The 20,809-nt window shown below is 33.5% G+C and overlaps 1 protein-coding gene across 1 annotated transcript in view; it reads left to right on the top strand.

Annotated features, from left to right (window-relative positions):
- The first annotated feature begins 1,113 nt into the window (after positions 1 to 1,113).
- The window catches only part of LOC124638890 (neuropeptide CCHamide-2 receptor-like), a 112,701-nt gene continuing 93,005 nt past the window's right edge, over positions 1,114 to 20,809 (top strand). The window contains exon 1 of the mRNA XM_047176031.1: positions 1,114 to 1,570. The gene's annotated coding sequence lies outside the window, so the exon portion shown is untranslated. The remainder of the gene's footprint in view (positions 1,571 to 20,809) is intronic.

Below are 20,809 nucleotides of genomic sequence, written 5' to 3' on the forward strand. Positions count from 1 at the left end.
AGATTTCATCTATAATTTCAAATATCCGGGGTCAGAAGTTTTATCTTAGTTCGGAACACAATCTTATATTGAAATCGTAATTTACAATTTTCAATTGAATTTTTTATAAGAATTGAAACGTTCGTGAAATATTGAAGAGGTTATTGAATGCTTTTATTCGGTAGATAATATATTTGTTAGAAGAGTTTTTTTCAGGAAAATTCTGTAGTATAAAATTGTGTCTTCGTCTTTAAACTTTGCAATAATATTTCCTGTATAAGAACGATACACAGTTAGTAGTTTTAGTTAATACTTAATTTAGCAGTTAGACTTCACAAGCGTATTACATTCCGCACTTGGATAAATGAAAGCCTATCTCTGTCTTCAAGATACCGCCTATTTCTTAGCTATATGTCATCTTTATCGGTTTAACCGTTTTAGCGTAGAAGCGTCACAAATAAACAGCTTCACGGTCGCATTAATAATATAAGTAAGGATTACAAAAACTATACATACAAAAACACAGATTTTTTGTTTGTACTGAGTCAAAAGAAACTTTTTGTTACTGAGACGAAATACAGTATTAAATTAACATTCATTAAAAATTACTAACATTGTAACTTATAGATATTTCTGTAAAATTCTATAATATTCAGTCACATCAATACCTTTATGACAAGATATTGCTACAGTATCAGTAACTATAAATAAATATGTGATGAAAATCGAACACATCTCCACATTTTTCTTTTAGTGATTATTCAAACTTCTATACTTTAATATGACAGTTCGATTATATTCCTACATTAATGATGCGATCCATCAAATTCTAGAACGTATGTAATGTTTCAAAAACGTTTTAAAAATGGTCTTTATCATCAGTCAACGGCCGAACATAAAAAAGTTTATATAACCTTCAAATAACGACTTTTCCATGGAATTTTAAATTTCGAACTTTTTTGAGAGGAAAAACGCGCGGCTAATCATCTACCTCGCATTATGACTGGCACAATAGAAAGGGTGCATTCAGTGAGAAAGCCTTCCATGTTCATCTTCGCTTTTTACGTCGGATCTTAGTCGAACCATGCGCATTACTCCAATTTCGTGTGGAATACGAGTTGCTAACTCCAGTCTATTCTGTGAGACTCGGCCGCGTGGCCGCCTCTGTTATGGCGCCTCAAATTGTTCGCAACTTTGAACGCAGCGAGACTTCGATACTTTTTTGAACATCGAATGTTTTTTGAATTTGCGTTCGAATTCTTGTGAGTTTTATGAAAAAGAAAGTTCGACTGTCAAATGTTTTGTTAAGTATTCTAAATATGAAATATTAAAAAATAAAACAGTGATGTGCGTGTTTTAAGTGAGTGATGTTTATAAAAACTTTATCGATAAAACGAAGAAAAAAAATCTAAATAATAATATTAATTTCTTTGATCTCGTAATTGAATATTAATTGAATGCAGGTACTTTAATTGCTATTTTGGGTTGAAGTGCAGAAAGTTTGTTGGCTTTAGATGATTTATGATGCGGACGACACCGTGGAGACGACGGTTCGGAAAATTTTAATGCTTCGAATCTGACGTGACATTCGGTAAGTGATAACGTTATTTTTTTATATACTTTTAGGTTTTATTTCAGATTTATCTATTACTATTTAATATACACATAATAACTCAGTTAAGAAAAGAATTTAAAATCGCATTTCTGAGCTATGAAAAAAATATTTATTCACTTGCTAGCCGACAATGATATTAATAAACCACCTCACTACTCGGTAACATAAATTACTTTTACACACGTTTAAGAAAATTAAGACGTTTATAAATTCACAAATTACTACATCTACTGATAGCTTCATTTCAATTTATAATTCAAATATATCCGCGCCTCTTTTTATCACGTAATTTCAATAAATATGTCGAAAATAACACTGGATTGCGTTCCCAGTAACGCAGTATTTAAAATAAAAACATTATTTTACTTTTCACTGGTGGAGAGCGCCTTGCACTTGGCCTACTTTACTGGATTGCTGCGTTTACTGGAACGCGCTTGTTTTAATAACTAGCCAATCTTTTTTTACATTTTTGTTTCTAAATACAGAGGCATTTTAGGCCTTTGAAGGACCATGTGACTATCTTTTGTTAAAAAAATTTTTTTTTGCTCATAACAATTCAAATATAAAAAAAAATCGTTCGAAATAAAGCAGTATTTTAGGCCTCCCAGAAATATGTGATAGTGTTTTGTTTCCACAAAATATTTCAGCTCATATTTTCAAGTATTAAAAAATGTCAATGCGTTCGAAACAAAAGCAGCATTTTAGGACTTCAAGTGATGATAGTCGTTTTTTGTTTTCGAAAAATAGTTTTAGGTCATACAAAAATATGAGTATGACGAATGATTGGTATTTTCTGATGACAATGAAAGTAGTGAACCTATAATTATTTAAAAATGTACTCTTTTACTTTCGCCTTAAAGTTGAAAATAATTTACATTTTCAACTGAAGTAGGTGGAAGTTATTTTCTTACATAGAATTTAGAAACCCAGGTATTCCATTCGCATGACCAGTATAGCATAGTTTATGTGTATTCGAAAAATTCTGCCTGAATAAATCAATCAGTTTGGTTTTACACACAAATACCTATTTCCCGCAAAAACGTATGTTTAACAAAAAGAAATAGTAGACATACTAACGATTTGTTTGCAATCGGTAAAAAAAATGGTTTTAACATGAAGTTATTTTTAGAATTCTGCTAAATAGAATTTGAATCGGCAGAATGAAGTTTGTCAAAATAGACTGTAAAAAGTATTTTTGGTTTTTTTAGTTTACAGAGCTGCATTTTTTGTAGGTATGCAAAATTGCAGCTTTAAATATCTATCTGTTTAACCAGTTCCCAATTAAGATGTGGTCCGGATTCAGTCTTACTGGATGCAGTGCACTGAGTACCAGTATTTTATATGGAGCGACTGCCTATCTGACCCTCTCAACTCAGTTTCCTGGGCAATACAATACACCTTGACAAGACTAGTTGTGAGAATTCATAGCTTCTGTCTGCCCGTAACGATTGCCAAGGATGTTCAAATGACAGCCGGGACCCACTAACATATCGTAGTTTCAGAAACACGGAAGATCTCGTTGTAAAAAGATGGTAACCCATCCAACCGATATGGAATAACCGCGCCAAGCGTTGCTTAACCTCATGTACGATATTAGAACCCACTATAACCTTTTATTAATCCTAAAAAGGTTTATTTTTAGACCATCTACTTCTGTCAGGTTTAGTTATTAGTACAAATGAACAGTGCACCTGCCTCTTGAAAAAGCTTAGTTATATCATAACAGACCATTACTTATTTCCGTCTTGCTCTGAATATCGATTTTAAATTAAGAATGAATAAATATAACATCGAAAGCGGTAGAACATTAGTTATTCAACATCTATAAATTAGATAAGTATTTTATGAAGTCTTTTCAAAACTGATACTTAAATTGAAAAATGTAGCCCAATCGGTCCGCAGCCTTTTCGATTGAAACAAAGAATCAATCTTTCCTCTTTATTTACTTATGTAAAGAACAAATTACATTAGTAATAAAATAAATTGGCATAAGTAGAAACTTGAATAAATCTTCACTTAATATAATACCTTCATCCTCTTAAACAAAGATATCATAAAATAAACTTTTACAAAAGCTCATCAAAAACAAAATATTGGAGTAATTACTTCAGTTGCTCACATAATATCAACAAATTAAAACTTTGTTAGACAAATTAAGTATGCTTAAAGCCATATTTTCCCTTGTTCAGAAATCACCCTTATTACCATTAAACATAAAACGAACAAGTCTAATTCACAGAGTAAGGAAAGATGCGGAGATATTATAATGCAGGTAGGTCAGGCGCCTTCTTCTAGGCCAAATTTTTATCACTATCTAAAAGCTATTTGTGAAAACTTGTAAATAGCCTTCAAGCGTCATATTATTTCTCTCATATTATTTCTTATAGCTGTAAGTTTTCCGAAAATGTTTAAATAAATAAATACATACGACGGGCTTGACCAAAACGATCAGTTACGAGTGAACTAACGAGTCGTTCGGGTTTTTTAAGACATCTGTAAACGATTTTTGGTATTACGAAAAATTTTCTCTTCCAAAGAAGGCGTATAAGGGCGAAGACGTTCCTTATAACCCGCATACCCGCTTTTTGTCGCGTTACTTTCCTAGCAGGTTTTCCGTTATGACACCTCCGCTAGTCATTTAGTTCTCCATGTACAAACAAAACCAACAAGTCCAATCTTTTTAATTTACCATAGGGAGTTACCACAGATTCTAATCAAGAAAATTATCAATCAACGTCATTTTGTTCACTCATTTAGTGATCGATGAATGAGATAGCATCTTTATTCTATGAACACAAATAATATGACCATGACTAGTTTTTCACAGGGTTTTTCTTTTGTTTCTGACGTCCAAGGTTTTTGTATTTTGTAATTTGTGACTGAGTATTGTTTTAACTAATAGTGTGTGTGTACATTTCAAAAATATTTGCATGCCTAGTCCGATTCTAAATTCAAATACATAAATTTTGAAACAATTTATTTGCTCTACAATTGCCATATATATTCTTTATGGCTGCCTATTTAAAGGCTATGGTCTGATCGTTTTCTGGTGCAGCTGACAGTTCTGTCAGTCAGTACAAGAAAAAATGCAATTTTCCCTTGAAAATTGACAGCTGTCAACTATACAAAAAAATCGATACCACAATAATTCGATTTCAAAGTTTTGTATTTCGAACATTCTGGCACAATACAATTTCGTTTTAATTAGCACCGCGTTCTCACTACTCGATTTTCCGCTCGGTTTTTCTTCGCGGCAACGCACGTACGAGAACGTTGTAAGTTGGTTCTGTGGTAACTAGCTTAGACTGTAATTACACATTTGCGTTTTAGCTGCCAAAGCTAAATGCAGTGGATGTAATATTCAGTAAGAATACAAATTTCAGTCATAGTAATTTGGGGAGACCCAAGCGTACCGTCTTTTCTAAGCCAGTCGATTTTGCGTCAGTGTAATTCCCAAAAACAGTGGTTGTGAGCCGCGCTTGAATGTGAATTACTCAGGGGATCAGCATTTTAGTGCTGAAAACTATTTAAGTTTAAATAATCTAGTTTACATAAAATCTAAATTAAGCAAGGCTTAAAACTAATAGGTTGCATTACTTATCACAAATTATAAAAATAATACCTATATATTTAAATCTGATATAGATATTTTTTTTTACTAAAACGGGTCAAACATATTACTAGTGTATGTAAATATACCCACAGCACATTATCTTTGTATGCGTACGCTCGGGAGCGCTTAGTAGTTGGCCGAGTTACCTAAACAGTTGTGCTCAAAATTCGTCTTCAATCAAATAAAATAATTATCTTTAACTCAAATAACACTGACACTCTAATTATAATCTCAAGTCCATCAAAAAAAGGTCAAGCTGTTTTCAAGAACAGCATCAACATCCGGACGTACAGACAAAAATAATTACACTAACCGTTTTATGAAGTATCAAAATTACATGCGAGCTGAAATTAGCTTTCAGTTTGACGCAAACAAACGCACGAATTATGGTTATAGATCAGCTTTATCATTCGCGCTCACTGATCGCAGTTTTTCTATGTAAAACGAATTCTTTGCTCAATTCATGATTGTTGCTTTATTGCCAAAAGTCGACTTAAAATAGAACTGGAAGCTTTGAATTCTATTTCTATAAATGTTTGAGAGTTCCTTATTGTGTTTTATCGAAGCGAGTATTTTAAGTAGGGTTTCCCTTTTCACGGTTGGTCAGGATGAAAAATAGGTTTCAATAAAGGTGCAATTCTAAAAGGGCTCGTGGCAGCCGTTTGAGTCCGATCATCATTTTTGTTACAGTATGGAAAACGCGCTTCTATCGCATGTCTTGGAATCATTTTCATATACCTATTCCCACACATGATTATTGTAGGGCGGGCGGCAGTCGTAAGCGGCACCTTTCGGAAGTCCGGCTTACATACAACTGAAAATAGTACTTGGAAATTGACAATCTGTTTAGTCATATAGGTACATATAGTTAGAATAGCGCTGTTAATAGACTTATGTTGAAAACAATAGATAGGCTCAATTTCATGAAACTGTACATACAAAACACATGAAAAGTAAGCTATAGCTACACTGCTTGGTACTACTTCGACGAATATAATATAGAAACGTAGGTGTATTTACTGTTCTATTACTAAGAGAAGACCTTTTTTCAAAGAACGTACGAAGAGTTTAGATAAGCTCAAGTTTCCGTACCAACTAAGGTCAGAGCTTTATATGATAAAATGGAAAGGTAAATATTAGTAGTTAGCCATAGAATCCTGTAAACCATCACCTTAAATAGGGGAGGTAGGTTCCTCCAGAAGCGGTGAAAACCGCATTCATTTAAGATTTTAATATTGTGAAAAATCTCATTGGTTCTTATCTCAGATGCCGGTTTCTCTCTTGAAAGAATTTGCATAGTACGAGAAACATTTACTATGCGTGATGTAAATGTAACGTAATTTTCTCACTAAAATCTTTAGACCAACTGGAGACGCCATTGTTGTCTTCCAAAGGTATTAGTACCGTGTCCACTGTCAAGTGTTTATTCGGATGCAGCTGAGCACCAGTATTTTACAAGGAGCTACTGCCTATATGACCTCTCCAACTCAGTTATCCAGGCAACCTGATACCCTTAGTAAGACTGGTTATCAGTCATTCTGGCTTCAGACCATAACTACTGCCGGAGATGGTGTTCTTCTACTTCTTTTGTTTATCAATTTTGTCGTACCTACGTGAAAATGGAATAGCGTACAGCAAAATTGTCATTTAGCTATCATTATTTTGGTTGCGTTGACTCGCCTCAACGTATACACTGACATCGAGAGTATGCTCATGGCGATTCCAGTTGGTTTAATGATCTAAGCTACATTCCCAGCTTCAAAGGACTCATCAGCCACTGCACTATCACGCAGACAATTTTAGCTAGAATCGCACCAACTTTAATTAACTATTAGCTAATTTACGTTGCAGAGGTCAGACACTGTTACACAAGTAGAGTATTCATTCTGTTTGTACTAGAATTTGATAGTGAATGTTTAACTGCTTATATGTCGCTAATTATAAAACAAAAGAAAATCAATTGCGTCTCGCGTTTATCTGCGCTCCCCACATGAAATGGGTTAAAGGACTTGTCTAGATTGTGTAAGTATGTACTTTTTGAGTATATCTTGGACACCAATAACTGATTAAAGGTGAAGGAAAACATCTCGAGGAACCCTAGACTATAAAGTCTGAAATCACCAACCCGCATTGAGCAAGCGTCGTGATTAACGCTCAATCCTTCTCTGTGTGAGAGGAGGTCTGTGCTCGGCAGTGGGACGATATAAAGGCTGATGAATTATGATGATTTAATGAAACCATTGGATAAGTTTTTTCATATGAATCAAATAATAGAATAAACAGATATAAACAGATAGTATCAAAGCTAGATTGCAAATTAAAATTCTTGCTTTTGTTAACCTCTGTGTATTTTTTTTTTGCTTTGAAACTTCATCAATTCAGCCAAGTATTTCAATTTTCAGGATAAACAGGTCGGCTCGGTCTTTGTGATTGCCTAGTCTTTCCGAATTCAATTTGTAATAAATACGTACAAAAAGTTTGGGACTACCTAAAAGATGAAAACTTTCTCTAAGAAAGCTATTCAATTTTTTTCCCGTTTTGATAATTGGACACTGGATTCAAGGAGTTGGTTGAAATTGGAATCTTCAATCGAGAAATATTTTCTGTAGACAGAAAAGGTGTAATTTATATTAGTGTCAGAAAAAAAAACAAACTACAATTTTGTTCTTGATATCAGTAATACCTTATAAAATATAATAACATATAGAATATATGTTGATTCGATTGCTGCACACATATATGGAAACTTTTATAAATACCTATGCCGTTAGTCCCATACAATTAATGTCAAATTACTATTTATGGCAAGCAAAAAACAATAGAATAATGAAAATGGCCGTAAATCGATTAAACCGGATCCTTTGAGAACGCGAACATCACAAATTCGAAAATCGAACACCAATTCGATACTCATTAATAGTAAGCATATACGAACCAAATGACAATCGCATATCACTGGCCATCAAATTCATGTGTTACCCGTCTTTCGGTCGACACTGAAAGTGCATAGCGACATTTTAGTGGCGAAATACGCTTTCCGAAACCCATTCAGTCAGTTTCGGCGCCATTTTATCGGCGTGATGAGATTGATACGTCTAGTGTTCTATTGATTTAATAGTGGCTTGCAAGGCCATACCTATTAATACCTATCGTGATTCAATTGTTAGAAAGTCTGTGGATTTGGTAAATTAGAGCCAAACTTGACACCCTCTTTCATATATAGTGCGTATGCCTAAATTGCCGTGCGAGAATATAGAAAATTCAAAATTGAGTAAAACCATTCCCTGGGGTTTTCTTTCTAGTTGATAACTTGTAATATTATTTTTGCAATATTATTCCGAGTGAAAACACGTGTAGCTAATGTAACCAGTATGTGCTAAGTTATTATAGTAAATGAAATGAATAACGTCATACTCACATACGTCATAAAAACCTTGAAGTTAATGACCAAGAGAGTGTGAATGAGCTTCGCTTACGATTACGTATAAATTATAAAAATATAAATATGTACTCCTTCGTCTAGCTAGAGCGTTTTGAAAAGAAATAAACTGCAACCATTAGCATTATATTTTGTGATGGAGATAGATGGAAATCAGAAAAAGACCAATGATTTTTAATTGTGGAATGATATACCTATTAGATAGTTCTAATGATGCGTATTTCTATCTTGTTAATTAGTAAGTGAGTTCATTGTTAGATAATAATGATACGGATAGCTAATAAGGGTACATACGGTAAGTTTAGAATGAACCAAAATATTTCAAAGCATTCTTAACACTGGCACTTACGAGTATACACTTTAAAACGGAACTCCAACTCGTTCAAAAATAGGCAAAGTAACAGAAAAAATAATCCTAAAAACATACGCGTCCTTGCCAGTCCGGTAAAAATAGAGCTTTTATTTCCAAAAATATTGTTCTCCAGATACTATGAGGAACACAAAACCTACTAGATTATTTATGCCCGTTTCATCTTCATACAATAGAGGGTATGCACTTATGTTGCATTGGGATACGGTATGATATTATATTTTAACATGCAATGTCGTAAAGCAGATACTTAAAAATATGTAGCTATGTTTATTTATTTATTAAAGGGTTTACCAACAGCTTCTGTGTAGATAAAGCTCAGAGTACAATTTCTGTTATTACTACGACTTACACAGTCGCCAATTAGGTACCTACAGGTGAACCAACATATGCTAAATAATGATAGAATGTTCGTTACCTACTCATTATATGGTAACTTGGTAAATAACTGAGTACGGGGATTATCCTATATCATATAGTAGCTTTCGCCAGCGGTTTTACCTGGTTAGGTAATTCCTGCACCCTCATAAAAAGTAGCCTATCCCACCCCATAGTTTTCCTCAATAAACAGGCTACTTAACACTGAAAAACATTCAAATTAAACTTGTGGATTCTGAGCTTAGCGCGTTTAAGAAAACGAAACAAACTCTGTATACATAGTAGTGTAATTTTCATCTGGAAATACCTTTAGAAGTAAATGCACGTGATATCGTAGGATATATTTTAGCAACAAGTGATAGGTATACATTTTGTGATCGTAAAATATTGATAGTGCAGACAGATCTCATATCATTTTTATAGACCAATCAAATTACATTCGCCAAAAGCTTATAAAAACTAAGTGTATTTTCCAATTTTAGTTCGCTCGCACGCGAATACTTTACCATGTAAATAAATTTAGTCAATCATTAGGATTGTCTCGAGTTTTCGCTTGTACCTTTTTCATATATTCTTATACACCTGTAGGAGATAAGTTTCGTATGTACTATTTATGCCTTTCATATACCTATTTGGGAGATAATAAAAGCATAATATAAACAAAAATGAAAATGAATAAGTATATTGTGTTTCGTATCTTAATGCCAAACAAATAGCCGACATTTATTTATAAAAAATATAAGTGAATATAAATAAAATAATTCAAGGATTTCATTTTCACTCATCAGTAGTGTAGCGCATAGAAAAGGACTGTGCATTAATAACCACGCTAGCTCAATGCGGGCTGGTGATTTAATTTAAATAGGTTACAAGATGTTTTATTTCACCTTTAAATCAGTAATCAGTTCAGGAAAGCACATACAAACTTAGAAAAGTTGTAATGACAATTGGCTGATCTGGAATCGAACCCACACACTCATACTTGAAAGGTTGCTTTACTCAAATACCCACTAAGTTACCACGACTTATTCATTCCTCTTCAACTACCCCACAATATACCATATTATCGAAACCATAAACGGAAACTATATTATATCGGTAACTAGTAGTTCCTGCAAAGTTTAGTAGGATATACATTACTGGCCGACAATGTTGTGTCCTACATAAAGTTCCAATAGCCAACTATAGCACTTGAAACTTGTGGTTTTACTCCAATTACAAGTGTTAATGGGTACAACTCTTGAAGTTTTGGACTCCTGGTTCATGATAGCCGAAACTTTGAGGTCCTTGGTACTTTATTGTTTACGAGAAAAGACCGAAAGTTGAATGGGATGTAAATGGTGTTTTTTAATACCGACACAAAAAGAAGGGTGTTATGTTTAAATCTACTTGAACTACAGTTATTGTAAGAATAGAGTGGGTTTGAATCATAACAGCTCGTCAGAATGCAGGGCTCATTTTCAGATCTCGATGGATGTTTATTTATGTACTTCGAGTAAGTATGACCGTTCCTGAAGGCTATTGTAATGCTGCCTACATAGTTTATGCTACTTAACGTCCATGCAATTTATGCGGAGTTGATAATGACCATTGTACGATAGAAGGCTTTTAGTAAAACACTGAAAACCGATATTTGAATGACCTATCACATTATACTAATATTTTGAACGTGAAATTCATCGTATGTTTAGTCTTGTACCTACGGGAAGTAGTTCCTTTAGGTAAACCACGTAAAACAGTGCCAAGATGAGAAATAATAGAGAAACCAAGTACATACACGATGACAGTTACGTCCCATTACAAATTACTGCGCAGATTTCAAACCAAATTGATATACTCCATAAATAGACCATGCAAGCGCTAACAATACTAAACCAACTTAGTCTGCCAATCACGTTTGATGGCTTAACCAAGGCATGGTTTACGATTATCACCAAAAACTTACCATAACAATTATATGATAGCATTGTACTGTGATTTATAGACCTCTTATATGTGTGGTGATGTAAATTTGGGACCATCAATGGCTTAATTGGGGGGATTATAGAAATGATCTCAGATTTTTTCTAGGTAAATGTTTATCATTAAGTATTGGTGTGGCTGATGCAATTTTATTTATTTTATTTTATTTTTAACCGCTGTAACGTTTGAGATAAAATTTGACACAGGTATTGCTCTGGAGATAAAGAAAGACTGCGTCTGATGATTTGTTGACTTTTCGTAAAATACGTACTCAAAAGATGGCGTGGCTATTATGACACTAGGATAACTATGTACAACTATAGAAAATTTTCATTTGCATGATTATTTTTTTAAGTTTTGCCAAATAAAAGCAAAAAGGCAAAGCAATATAGAAAGCTTATCACAGAGCCAAGATGACATTTTTACTCGGTCACATGAAATGTGTTAGTGTGGGCACAACCCGAGATGAGTGTGGTTAACGAACCATTTGATGGGATACAGGCTTTGCTTCTACAATATATGCTTTTATACAGTTTTATAGAACATTACAGATGTTTTGAGTAGGCTTCTAAAATAAATTTAGCATTATTAAGACTGAAAATTGGCTGTAATAAATGCTTAAATAAAAATAGCTAGCTTGTTCAATTTTATGGTAAAATGAGAGAAACAAATTCGATGAAATTAATTTTGTAAATATACAAAAACCTATAACAAATGAAAAAGGAAGTTTTATATTGACCTCTGTCAAATATTACCCAGGGTGCGTGTTAAAATGTTATGCTTAGAGCTTGAAAAAAAAAATATAATTCAATTTAGAAAGCTACACATTACGCTATCGTAAATCAGCCATTATTGCACGACATTTATTAAATAACAAAATTGCCACCAAACGTTCCATTTAGATAATCCACTCACACAACTCATAAAGGGCTATAATATTTATTCGACACATAATTCTTGGCCAATAAACGACAAAAGCCACAAATTGTTACAACTAATAAAACTATAAAAACGCCAACGTGTTATATGAATGAAAAGATGAGAAGCATGGGAAGATAAAGATAGATTTATTTGCCAAACTTTGTATTATGATATGGTCGATTTATTATAAGGCTCACTAAACTTTCGTAAGTGGGTAAGTACCATACGAAATGACCCATGAAATGGGGTAAATGTGAACAACTAGACGGGATTAGTCTAGAACCACATGAATTCATGTAGTAGACATAGTTTGGAAAACTGTTTTGTAATTTGTGTGATCACTGGATGGAAAAAAATTTGACGCACAGAGAGATATCAGCACTTTAATTTTATTTGACATCTAGACATACGCTAGACTGAATACATAATTTTTTCGAATTATTAATTACGGTGTAGCATGTACATATAATGTGGCTAATTTAGGGTGAGGCCTTTGTCCAGTAGTGGATGTTATTCAGCTGTAACAACGACGATGCGTAATGTGCCTTTCTAAATATTATGTCTTTCAGTTTACAACCGTCACGTAACAAAATCTATACACTAGTACACAAATGTCTGTACACCCCTCTTTCGCATTTACATAACAAGAAACAAAATAATATTATCTACCAAAATGTACTCAGAAATAAAACCAACCAAATTGGTTTACGCAAAATAAAACTACTTACACATCTCTTTTGCCTTATTACGATAAATCTACCGAACAGTACCTATATATCGAATAACCTAATAGATAAAATCCATCAATAAAAATACACAATTTATCAAAAGAACTTGCAAATAGGCGAGTTCTACATCGATAGAACTCACAAATAGGTCCGTTACATCAATAGAACTCACAGATAGGTCAGTTCTACGCAGTCCTATATTGGTTTGCTGAATGTGGTTCGCAGAAAGCCGGGATTACGGGCGTTTTTAGCTTTTGTGCGGTTGAAATCAGTGATAGATAACCTGCCTTGCCGGAGATTAAATTTCTAGATGAAATGTTGCTTATTTGTCTGTTTGGACTAGTTTGTAGTTATGTTAAATACTTAGTTGATTTGTGTTCAGTCTAGTTTTTTTTGCTATATATAGTTCGGCCATTCAGAGAATGCGTTCCTGACACGTCGCGATTGAACTGACGACGTAACTTTGCAATGGCGTTGCAGTTACGATAAAAATATTTTTGCTGGTTGTTTACCGTTTTAACAATTGAGGAGCATTAAAACAACATTATTATATCAATAATCAATGAATGTTATTACGTCGTCAGTTCAATCGCGACGTGTCAGGAACGCATTCTCTGAATGGCCGAACTATAGTGACTTTTTAATACAGTTGTTACAGACCGTGAAAATTGACGTGAAATTGAAAGTAGTCCAGTAGTTCTGACCTTGTTCATTACATACATACATGAAGATCTTTCCTCTTTAGAATAATAGTGTAGAGTAGACAAATCTCGGTATCTGAAGTTGGGACACAATCTCCATGACCTACATAGGTAATGTGATTATCTTCATAGGATGATAAATGGGATAACTTTCGGCTCGGAACCTATACCTACTTACTAAAGAAATACAAAAAAGATTTTTATAGGAGCTGACTCAAGACTCACTGAAGATAGCTGAAAATTACATTAATATAACAAAATAAGTCATCTTTCAACTAAAAATCTATTACATAAATATTTTATAAATTTGCAAAGTTTGCTTGCTTGAACGCGCTTATCTCAAGAATCACTGATCCGAATTGAAAATTCTTTTCAGTGTTCATTGGCCTATTTATAGAAGAAGTCTGTGTGTAAAGTAGTTTTCACGGGATACGGCTGAAATCACAGGTAGTTATTTTATATCCTACTAATATTTCCTACTAATATTATAAAGGTAAAAGTTTGTGAGAATGTACGGATGTATGTTTGTTATTCTTTCGAGCAAAAACGGCTCGACCGATTTATTTGAAATTTGGTATGTAGATAGGTGATACCCTGGATTAACACATAGGCTACTTTTTATTGACACACCATGGGGGCGAAGCCGCAGGCGGAAGCTAGTTGGACATAATTATGTCTTGGCTCTATTAGGAATGTGGGAAATGCTTACACAAAGCAAACAATTACTTAGTCCTTGTGTTTATAATATTAATATTCAGCACATACCTATTGGTAATAGTTAAAGCACATGCGATTGATAGATTGATTCGCCGATTGATAACCTTGCTCGATTGATTGGCGTGAATGATTTATCGGTGTTCTAGAGTTCATGCGATGAAATGTTTTTCTATCGTTTAACGGATAATGATGTTTACTTTTGTTTATGTTTCTTTCTGATTATATTACATACATAATAATAAAAACAAATTAAAACATCATATACCTAATTGTTGTTTCATGATTTTTGAAAATATTACCTTAGTCTATTCCAGGATATAAGAGACAGTTGTCAAGCATTTAAGTTCTCCTCTCCTTCTTGTTTTAATATATAACTATAATAAGTAATGAACAATATTTGAAACCTTTTATTAATTCGAACAAAAGTATTTTAGAGTTACAGCATTTTACAAAACTAATCTACGTATAAACGTCCACGAATGCTCAGCATAGTTGAATAATTTTACATTTCACAATAAAACAAAGTTGTAGAGAGAAAAAAACTGAAACTAGGTCGAATACCAGGAGATTAGAAAAGCAGTGGAGTAGCTACTTAAAGAATTCCTATTTGAAGACTTGAATAGTGTTTTCACAATCTTCTTCAATTACTTTGAAGGGTACTTTTATGGCTGCAACGGAATTAAAAGAACCGCAGTGGACAACCCAAGGCGATTATATTGGTTTTAAAGCGTCAGGACTATTTCATTAATACAGAAAATTGGTATTGGAATAGCAGTTACGGATTAAGGGATTCTAGAAGATTAATAGTGTACCTAGGCATTTACCAACTTTGTTGGGATTGGTTTTCTGTCTAACTGTGTGAATCTGATATCTACTAGTAAGATTCATGGAGAAACTCGTCATGACACGATCACCCATCTAAGGATTGACCCTGCGGCCAGTTACAGTTTAGCCACAATATCCTAGATTCAATATCCGTTCTAGCAAGAAATACTTGACTATAACTAAAGTAACCTTTTTAAGAAGTGCGAAAATATTTGTGATCGACCAATTCTAAGTGAAATACGATCTTCAGTTGTTTACATTACCTAAGATTCTTGTAACAAATCCAGATTTATTGCTACCGAGTGTAAAGCGATTGGCATCGATTAGTCGCAACCCTAACGGAGTACTATACTAGTTCTAGTAACTACTAAAGAGCGATTTGTTCGAGTTTCCGATTTTTTATTTGTCGAGTTCGATTTGGACGACACCCTAATTAATAAGGATAGCAATGGATAGGGGCGCGTTCTCTCACCTTTGTGATAGTATAAAGACTTTTTGTTTAGCTTATTATTTGTTTCAAAATTAGCTATCGTAGTAATTAACGCCTATTCTGTATAATATGTTACCTCTGTATAAAAAGTCGATGCAGTACAGTAAGACAGTCAAAAGGCTGATTATAAATATGTATTTATGTATTTTCTATGACATAGGTACAATAATAAATATGGGACAATAAATATTATTTAAAGTTTTATCGGCCCGATGGATTTAAAGGTAACCGTGGATCCAATCAAACTTTTCAGTCATTCCGTTTGGATACATTGCTGCTATGCACTACCGTTCATCTTCACACTGATTTTAGTATTAGCCCGATGCATCTATCGGTCTACTGAACTTCAAGCTTGCGGGCACTTCAAAACCAGTAGGCCGATACTTTGTCGTATGAGACAACAGTCGTCCTAAGAAATATTCAGTTTCACAATGGGTGCGTAACCTAAGGGTAGAGACATCAATGGCTTACACACACACACACACACACATACGTGAATACTACGCTACATAGTACTGTTCCAATTCCATTTTATTGTCTTCCACGTCATTGGCTTAACGGCTACTATTGCCGAGGACATTTAGGCGTAATTACTATTTATTTGATGTTTCTGTTCGAAGCCTGGTTCCAGTTACATGGTGTTTTTATTTTAGTTTGTGATTAAAGGGAATTTTATACCATATTGAGAGTTGATCGTGATGGTTTTACTCGTATCTCAGTTTCATTCTTTCCTTGGAAGCTACTTCTCGCACCTGGATAAATTGTTTTTAAATCGGTTTAGCCGTTTTGGCGTGAAAGGCAGACATTGACACATGAGTTAGTTTTTCATTACAAATGTTAAGTGATATTTTCTTTTAAAACTTATAGTTCTAATTTAACAGCCTTATATTAAAGAGACTTCTGACTTCCTTTTTCAGAAGCTTTTTTATATTAAATTAAGTATTTCATAACGAGACCGTATTTAGTCTCGGAATTTCATGATTAATATTTTGGCTTCCTTATCGGCTCCTCCTTACATACCCCTTCCTCCATACAATATCTTTTATAACAGTTATTTCAATATTTTCCTTCTCTTTTATAATCTTGTCCAATTCATCAATCTTTTCCGTATAATTTATCTTCTGAGATAGTCTACACAAATGATTTTTACACCATGATAAAAATGACAAAGAATCAGTGATGTTTGATAATTTTCTTTTCCAATTGAAAAATTAAACAGTAGGTAATCTCTGAGCTTTTGAGAGTGAAATCAAGTGACGTGATTGAGATCGTCTTTTTTTTATTGTTTACAAGACACGATAACATTTTTAGGGTGGGTTGCCAATTTCGCCAATGGTCGGCAATTTCACGGTTGGTTATGGCTTATGTTACGTATCAAAACGAACTTTTTTGCTGTTTTGTGTCTGTGCTCCTTGCTGCTGTTGACAAAATAGCTAAAACAGCTGAACCGATTTCAACTGAACATATCCAAAAACCTATGCTGAAAAATCCGCTTTCTAATAATAAAAATGCGTCTAAATCGGTTGATTGATCCATTTAAGAACTGCAGAAACGGATAGCGAACTGTATTAAACTCCTTTTTTGCATCTGGGGTTAAAATTTTATGGTTTTTTATACAAAGTCACGAACGATAAAATGTGCTGTATCAGATAACTTTCTTCCGTTGAAAGTTCCGCTAAGTTCGATTCAAGTTTTACGAGTACAACTGCAATCTTACAGAACTTTGATGTTTTCATTCGAGTTTCGAACAATCGTTTAGCAGTTTTATTTTGTAGATTTTACTAGATACTTAACAGTTTCTGTTTTCTTTTCATTTGTAAAGTAAGTCGATACTTAATGCTGGATTTTATTTATCTTTACTTATTTTCATAAATCTGAAGAGTAGGTTTATTGAACACACTTATCTCAGTAACGACTAGTCCGATTTGACAATTCTTTCAGTTTTAGATAGTGCAATCAAATAGAAATCTCTGGCAGAGGTACTAGATATTACTTCTGGGAACTCTAACTGGTAGAACATTGTTTTATAGGTACTAGAATTCATGTAATTAACAAGTTCAAACCTATTATAAAATTCAGTATAACAGACACTTGAATCTTCTTTCTCCTGCCCTGTTCCCAATTTTACTTGGGGTCGGCGCAATATGTCATTCTCTTCCATTTTCTCCAGTCACTCGTCATACTGACACTCACTCCCTTCCTATTCATGTTATCTTTCAGGCAATCTATCCATCTTTTCTTAGGTCTTCCTCTTCCATCCATCTATATTCATACTTAGCACACACTTTGTTGCATGCGTATCATCCAGACACTAGAATATATGTAACAAATTCACAAATCAAACACCCACGATAGTTAAAACAAAAGAGAAGCGAGACTAGATTGATATACAACAAAGATTTATAAAAAAACATCTAAATCAATTGAAAAATGTTTGTACAATCAACATCAAAAGTAGCTGAACAAATCTAAATTTTCAAAACTGCTGAACACTGTGTCATCGTTAACTTTTCAGAGTACTCATCTACATTTCCTGAAGTTTAAGATATATCGAGACACCTTCACACACCATTAACCCCATGGTAAGCTATTTTTTAGATTGTTTCATAGGTGCTCACACAACTGATAAACTAAATACTTACAAGTAGGTACATAATATACATATATACCCACACCACAGCCAACAAGCATGGTCATCACACAAGTGTTGACTGTACCGGAAAGCGAACCTGGCACCACCAGAAAGCCATGGTGACCATTGCAGTATGATGAATGGCATATGTATTGTAAGTCGTTACACTTTTGAAAATTTATATTTGTTCAAACTACTTTTGATACTGACAGTACAATTTAAAAACATCGTAGTGTTGAGTCATGTTTTCCGTAATTCGAGCATTCAAGGGTGTTCCAATTCAGATGACCGATATTTCTTTATAGCCATGTCCAAATTACTTAACGATGTGTTACATTTATGACTACTCGTAATTCGTAAGATCATGTAACCGCCGTTACTTTGATATCTCCAATGTTTACGATCTCTGAAGTATTTTGTACACAGTCTATCAAAAGTCGCTGAAGTGGAAGATTTTATTCTTGTTATCAAACGCAAATGTGTTACAAATCAACTTTATTTATCTAACTACTGCCCGAATCGAGATAAGAAATAACCTATGTTACTCGGGAAGAGTAAAGCTTTCCAAAGGTGAAATGCCCATTAGTTTCGGAGCCTTTAGGGGTACCTACGAACAAATAAAAAAAAATCTTCCTTATTGTATTAGTATATGCGAAGTGATTTTAATTCTATCAACCAAATAAATACGAATAAATATTTTGTCTAATGTACTATTTTGTCTTATGTATAAAGTAGGTAAAATATAAGCAAATATTTATTTCATAAATATCTAGTGATTTTCAAAGAAACATAATCTTAATAATTTTTTTATCAAAGTTGATAGGCATATTGATAACAATTTATAGCTTTGTTTGTTTGTTTTCGATCCAATGCATCAATAATGAATAGGTTATGTTTTGTGTATAAAAACCTTTGGCCTGAAAAGGGTTCTAAAGTCAAAGTCAAAGTCAAAGTCAAATCATTTATTTCATTTAGGCCTTTACAAGCACTTATGAACGTCAAAATTATAACTAAGTTTGATTCTAGTTGCCCATTCCAAAAGTAGCTTCCTATGGAGAAGAACGGGCAAGAAACTCCATGGTTACTCTTTTTAAAAATAATATAGTATTACAGTTTGTATGTATTGATACATACAGTAAAAGCATGCGAAGATCATGTAGAATCGCAAAGACAAATGAGGATAAAGTGACAATTAAAATGCTACATGGTGTTCACATTTACAAATTGGTTTATATTTTGGTACAAAGTTACAAACAAATTTTAATAATCAAAAGATGAATACAATTTTATTTGCTGGTGTAGTTTTAATTTGTTAATTAATTAGATATTGTCAGTATGTCCTATGGAGCAGGACCAGCATGTTTCCAAGCATTTTTATCTTGAATGTAATCGTCTATTCTGACATATAAGGCGCAAAAATTACTCGCGTTTTCAAAGACGCTTTATTGGTAATTTTTCATAAGTCGCGAGTTTCCTCGCGCTACATTCCTTCATAGTAATAAAAAATAAAATATCATGATAATATGAGTACAAAAATTTCTTTATTACCTACTTCTTTTGCGCTTGTGACAATAGTTTTTCCTCAAAAGCCTTTTAAAACCATTTCTCGTTAAGCGATTTTATTACAGTACTGAGTACCTATTAATGTTTACTTTGCTAATGGAATAAAAGAAAAATGTTTAAAAAATAAATAAATGACTCATCCGTCTTGGATTAGTACTTACTAATATTGTAAATTCGAAAGAAACTGTCTCTCTGTCCGTCTGTCGAGCTTTCTTGTCTCTTGAATGCCGCTAATTAGAGAACAATAGAAAATCCATTATGTTTCGCGTAGAAAGGGGTTAAACTGCAGAACTGATTTAAATGCAATAGATATTCAAAACCTGAGAAAAGATATGTCTTTTCCTGGCTATATTTTATACGGGTGCGGGCAGTTATTCCCATGGAACGTGGGCGAAAACGTGGGGAAAAGCTAGTATTTTATAAATAAGTCTCAACTTCAGCAATCTTTCAGCATATTTGGAAGATAGTTTGTCAAAGTCCCAGCTATCATTTATCATGCCTTATTTTTTGTGCTTTTAATGGACAAAATATCGTGAATGTTGTTGTCAAATAAACTAATGCACGGCTAATGGATGAGTTTTATTTAATTTACTAATGATATGGTAGTGTAAAGAAATTGAACATTATTTGCTACCATTAAATTGATAAATCGGTTCATTTGTTTGCAAACATTTTGGATATTGTTGAATTGCCAAGAGTTTGAGTTGAGATTTTGAGCTAGTGTTAAAAAAAATAAAGTTCACTGTGTTTTTGGTTGTGTCCTGATGTTTGAAACTACTTCACATATTCGAATCCAACTTTTATCTCATACTAAATTATGTTCTTATCGTCTCAGACAGTAGCCTTTCGAATCGAACCTAATTAATCCGTTAAGTT

The sequence above is a fragment of the Helicoverpa zea genome, chromosome 18 (assembly GCF_022581195.2).
Source record: "Helicoverpa zea isolate HzStark_Cry1AcR chromosome 18, ilHelZeax1.1, whole genome shotgun sequence".
Taxonomy (NCBI): Eukaryota; Metazoa; Arthropoda; class Insecta; order Lepidoptera; family Noctuidae; genus Helicoverpa; species Helicoverpa zea.